The sequence below is a fragment of the Narcine bancroftii genome, chromosome 10 (genome assembly GCF_036971445.1).
Source record: "Narcine bancroftii isolate sNarBan1 chromosome 10, sNarBan1.hap1, whole genome shotgun sequence".
Lineage (NCBI taxonomy): Eukaryota > Metazoa > Chordata > Chondrichthyes > Torpediniformes > Narcinidae > Narcine > Narcine bancroftii.
In genome coordinates this window covers 1,929,442-1,935,523 of record NC_091478.1, presented here as the reverse complement: position 1 = coordinate 1,935,523, position 6,082 = coordinate 1,929,442, and the positions used below count along the sequence as shown (strand labels likewise).

General features: G+C 40.8%; 1 protein-coding gene across 4 annotated transcripts in view; it reads left to right on the top strand.

Annotated features, from left to right (window-relative positions):
- Window positions 1–6,082, top strand: part of LOC138744074 (kinase non-catalytic C-lobe domain-containing protein 1) — a 175,103-nt gene that overhangs the window by 1,511 nt on the left and 167,510 nt on the right. The window lies entirely within an intron of this gene.

Below are 6,082 nucleotides of genomic sequence, written 5' to 3'. Positions count from 1 at the left end.
GAATCTTTTCTTTGTTAACATTTACTGTTCAAAGGAAAGCTTCAATTTTGAAATGGGTCATCTTCAAATATGCTTTTTAATAATAATGATGAAGGAATAGAATAAAGTAGGCTTAAAAACAGATCAAATATATTAAATTCAGAAAATTACAGCACTCATGTTCACCATGATGTTAATCTAATCTCCTCCCATCTTTTTGCACATATTCCCTAGCCCTCATTTCCTTGTCTATTTATGTGTCCCATTAAACCAGGGGTGACCAACCATTTAACTTAGATAGACAGCACAGTAACAGGCTATTTCGGCCCACAAGTTTATGTCACCCAATTATCCTACACCCCAAGTACATACTTGTGAGCCAAAATGGCCTGTATGTCTAAATTAAAAATTTTTAAATTCAAATGTTTGCATTGGCTGTAGTCATCTCCCCAGGCAGCACCTCCCAGGAATCGTCCACGCTGAGTAAAAACAAAAAGCTTGCTTTGCAAACTCTTTATACTTTATCTCTCACCTTAAGCCTATGCTTACTGGTATCTGAAATTTACACCCTGGGGAAAAGGACTATGCCTTGCAGGTTACTCCCTCAGGCTCTGATGTTCTCAAATAAATAATTCATGTATATCAACCTCCTTTTGCACTCCAATATAGACAATGACTAGGTGAATCTCGTCTGTGCCTTCCCCAAAACTGACATAGCCTTTCTATAGAAATTAATCTATTTTAAAACTGCTACCAACAGGAATGTTCTGAAGCACTGAACTGTGTGTTTAAATATATGGTTAAGTTGAGAAATGGTGAAGATACTGAGGAGTTTATAAGAGAAAAAAGTTGATGCAAAAGACTGGTATCATTATCAAAATCTGTTCCACAATTTTCTTTCCCACACACAGCACAATATTGAATTGTTTATTGTCACCTGTACTTGGGTAATGTTTTGCATGATATCCAGGCAATGATGCTGCAGATCGTGCAGTATTAAGCAAATTAGTGGAAGGAAAACTGTTTCAATGTCAAATGGTGCAGGGCATTGAGAAAAATAGAGTTAAAATCAGTTTGGGGGATCCACTTTTTCCAGTGAGAGTCTGATAATAGCAGGAAATAGTCTTTGAATTTGAAGATGTGTGTTTTTAAACATATATATCTTTTACCAAATGGAAGAGTGATTTTTTTTTCAGGGGTGGGTGGTTAATGGTCCTTTAATTGGAAGATCCAGCTGCGCTGGATGGGTCACGTCTCCAGAATGGAGGACCATCGCCTTCCCAAGATCGTATTATATGGCGAGCTCTCCACTGGCCACCGTGACAGAGGTGCACCAAAGAAAAGGTACAAGGACTGCCTAAAGAAATCTCTTGGTGCCTGCCACATTGACCACCGCCAGTGGGCTGATAACGCCTCAAACCGTGCATCTTGGCGCCTCACAGTTTGGCGGGCAGCAGCCTCCTTTGAAGAAGACCGCAGAGCCCACCTCACTGACAAAAGGCAAAGGAGGAAAAACCCAACACCCAACACCAACCAACCAATTTTCCCTTGCAACCGCTGCAATCGTGTCTGCCTGTCCCGCATCGGACTGGTCAGCCACAAACGAGCCTGCAGCTGACGTGGACTTTTTTACCCCCTCCATAAATCTTCGTCCGCGAAGCCAAGCCAAAGAAGAGAAAAGAAAATTGGTAGCTTTCCAAAGACAGTGAGATGTATGGGGAAAGTCAATTTAAAGGGAGATTGATTCGTGTGATGGTGTGAGTTGTGTTTACTACTCTCTCTATCTATGGTTTCTTGTCATCTTGGATAGAATATTTCCCCCACCAAGCAGTGGTGCATCCAGAGAATGTACTGTTATGAGCCCAGAGGAGCCCAAAACTCAGAAGCAATAGATATTCACCAAGACAAATGGCTACTTAAACAAAAGTTGCTTTTAATTATCTTTAAACATGAAAACAGAATTACACTTTAACTTATCACGATTGACTTAACTAACCTAACTTAACCCCCTTCTAATTCTAAGCGCGCAAGTGTGTGCGTGTGCGCAAGTTCAGAAAAGTTCTTTGATTCACAGTCCAATCTCACTTCTCATTCGTCCAAATTCACTGGTTGCAGGCAATTCTTAGACTGCGCACAGAATTTAACATTTATAAAGTTCACCAGGCTTTGGTGCTTGAAATGGATACCACTCAGGAAGTTTTTTTGTCAGTTTTCAGAGAGAGATTTGTTGTACTTGCTGACAAAACCTGCCCCCTTCAGGGTTCTCCAAATGATAACCTCTTTCTTTCAGGTTACCACAGAGTGCCTTTTTGTTTCTCTTATTCCAAGTGAAACATGAGACAGCCAGTCCTTTCCTCTTGCATGAACCACAAGGGCTTTGACCAGGCTGAAATAAGAACCCGTCTTATAAATGGAGTTTTTCAACAAGCTTGCCAGCTTGTCCTGTTCCAGTCCCAGCTGCTGTTGCTGGCTGTAATACTGTAGAAGTGCTCGCTCTCTCTCTCTCTCTCTCTCTCTCTCTCTCTCTCTCTCTCTCTCTCTCTCTCTCTCTCTCTCTCTCTCTCTCTCTCTCTCTCTCTCTCTCTCTCTCTCTCTCTAGCCCCCAACTGAGACTGCGAGAAAGCCCATGTCACTTGCAAAACCCCTCCACCTTCTTCAGCAAACAACAGGAGTTATCCTTCTTGGTCAAGCTGTTGTTTTTAGGTAAACAAAACGTAGGAGTGACTTTTCTGTGAGCACTTTGTAGAAAGGTCAGAAGCCTTGTAGTTATTCAACCAGCCAGCCTGTCTTCAATCCAAACAATGGTCTATTCATTTCATGACATCATTTCAATTAGCACCTACTTGTGAAATGTGCATAGGTTTCTCTATTGTTTCTGTAAAGTTCCTGAATATGAATTCTTCAGTATTTCAAATAAGATCTGTTTTAAAATGTGTGTGCATGTATGTAACCTATTCTAATTGTACCAAATTCTCCCAAATTATCCTCTCCATTACCAACCACTGTTCTATTTTGAACACCTATGACTGTGTGGCAAGACACAATTTCAATGCCACTTACAAATTTTCTAATGACACCACTGTTTGCAGAATCACAGATGGCAATGAGGAAGCATATAGGAATGAAACAGATCAGTTGGTTGAGTGGTGTCACAAGAAAAACCTTGCACTCAAGGTTGTTTTTTTAAAAAAGAAATTGATTGTGGACTTCAGGAAGGGGAAGCCATGAGAACACAAACCAGTTCTCATCACTGGGTTTGCAGTGGAGAGAATTTAAAAAATTAAAATTCTTGGGTGTCAGTAATTCTGAAGACTTCTCCTGTGACCATGTCGATGCAATTATGAAGAAGACTCACATGTGGCTATATTTTAGGAGTTTGATGAGATTTGGTATATCACCAAAGACTCTTTCAAATTTCCTCAGATCCACTGGAGAGCATTCTGGCTGGTTGCATCACTGGTATGGAGGTGACCATGCACAGGACAGGAATAGGCTACAGAGGGTTGTAAACTCAGCCTATGCCATCATGGGCATTAGTCTTCACTCCATTAATGACATCTCAAGATTTTTCGGCAATGGGATAATGTTTTGTGCATGCTTTCCCCTGCCCCACCTCTCCACCCTGTCACTTCAGAGCTCCATTGGACATGAGGCTCAAAGTGCTAGCAGTTGTACAGCCTTGCACACCTACAGAGATCATGCTGTGTGGTCCTGGAGAATTGGATGAGTACGAAGTGGGGTGGGGGAGTGGAATGTTACTGTCTGTTTGGGAAGGTGGTGAGGGCTATGATTAACTTATTTGTATGATATTTGGTTATTTGAAGCATCATGGTTGTGCGCTGGCCAGGGAATGTACATATAGGTGGACATCCCAAAGGATGTGTCAACAAAGTGGCAACTTCGCGTCTGTTTACTGATAATAGGCAGTACATAATAAGTTACAACTTCCCAATCAATTGTGAGTCTTCTCGAACAGTGGTCTTTTGAGTGCTTTTTATCCTTGACCTTAGTCCTGTACTTGAGGCCTGTGCTTTTTGCACTTAATTGCTTCTGCACTTTGAGGGTATTGGCCTTGTTCTTGCTTCCAGTGTTACTAAAATTTGACACTGCCTCCTCAGTGCAACCTGATGGTACTCAAATGAGCAATGACCAAAAGAAATACTGAATGACTGTATTGATCTATTGCCAGCTCCCATTTTGAGACTTGAGGCCAATGCAGGACAATTCTATTTATTAACATTGCTGATTATCTTGTACAAAAGAACCTGAACCGTGGAAAATGAGTATTACTTGTGAGCTAATGAAAATTATCTATCATAAGTTTGAAATGGTCTTGACATGATCATCAACAATTAGTGCAAGATTGATGGCTAATGTATTCTTTATTGCTCAGCAGTAATACTGAGAGAAGTCCATGGACATTGGTTTCCAAATTCATGGCCTCTCTCTCCCTTTCCTTCCCCCTCTCATTTCTTTTAACTTTAGCTTGAGCAACAGAAGCAAATCACACAGTGAAAATTAATCTTTTTTTTTTAAAAAAGGACATGGCAGATGAGTTGTTGCCAGAAATTAAATTCCAAGTATAATGTTCTGTTGGAAGGTATAAAATACAGGAATAGTTCAACTTGCAGGGCAGTTATCTTAGGAGCAATTTCATAATTTGACTAAATATGCAGCATCAATTACACTGCACATGGATTTCAACATAACAATCAAGAAAGCACTCCAATGCCTGCTCTTGCTTGAAAGTTTTGAATGTCCCCCTCTCCCTCAACAACTTCTATAGATGCACAATTGAAGGCCTATGTATTAGATGCATCGCAATGTGGTTGTTCTCCAGATCGACAAGAACAACAGAAGGTAGTGAATGCAGGCCAGAAAAATAAAAGTTTTCATCCCCTTCATTGACTCCATCTCTGTCTCCTGTTTGGGAAAGGCAGACAGATTTGCTAAGCACAAATACATTGCTGTTTAACATGATGACAAATCCACTTTTAAGATTCTCTGGACATGTTTATCATCACAAAGAAGTGTCTGCAAAAGTTAACTGGTCAGGAAAGAGACCTCTCAATTTCTTGTTCAAGGTGTACTGTGACAGAGTATTTAGAGGTGGTTTGGGAGGAATTGTTAGAGTAGCTTGCACAGACACACACACACACACACACACACACACACACACACACACACACACACACACACACACACACACACACACACACACACACACACACACACACACTTTAAAACACAGAATATTTGCAGGACTTTTGCAGAATGCTTTTTGCAGAAGGCAACAAAGCATCGACAGCTTGCCTAGGAAAGCATGTGATCTTTGCAGGCAGAGAACAGTTTTGCTCTTAGAGAGGGAGGGTGTGAAACAGAGAGAGAGGAGACAGAATTCAGTTCCTGAAGGACAAAGCTGGCAAACTTTGAAAGGCTGCCTGGTCAAAGGAGGAGATTGGCGGTCTAAAAGGTGACCTGAAAGAAAGAGGATCATCTGGAGAACCTTGAAGGGGGCAAGTTTTGTCAGCAAGACTGATTGAGAAGAAATCTGTTGTGGATGCCCTGGAAAAGGAGTCTCTGAAAACCAACAAAAACCCTCCTGAGTGGTAACCATTTGCCTGTTAAGCACAAAAGACTGGTGAACTTTGTTAATCCTAACTTCTGTGCACAGTACAAGAATTGCCTGCAACCAGTGAGACTGGACTGTGATCCAAAGAACTTTTCTAATCTTAAATTGACATTACACACACCTGCGCTTAGTGTTAGAGGGGGGATTAAGTAGTTAGGTTAAGTAATAAGTTAAAGTTTAATTCTGTTTTCTTGTTCAATTATAATTAAAAACTACTTTTGTTTAAGTAGCCCTGTGTTGTGATGCGTATCTATTGCTGCTGGTTTTTGGGGTCCTCTGGACTCCGTAACAGTACAAATATTACAAGATGCCCAGTAGGAAAGCAAATGGGGTTTTTTTATTATCATAGCTGAGACAATGAACACCAAAATGCCAGAGGAACTCAGCTAGTTTATTCAGCATCTATAAGAGACAAAGCTATATTGCTGATGTTTCAGGCTTGAGCCTTTCTTCAAGGAAAAATCAGAAAAG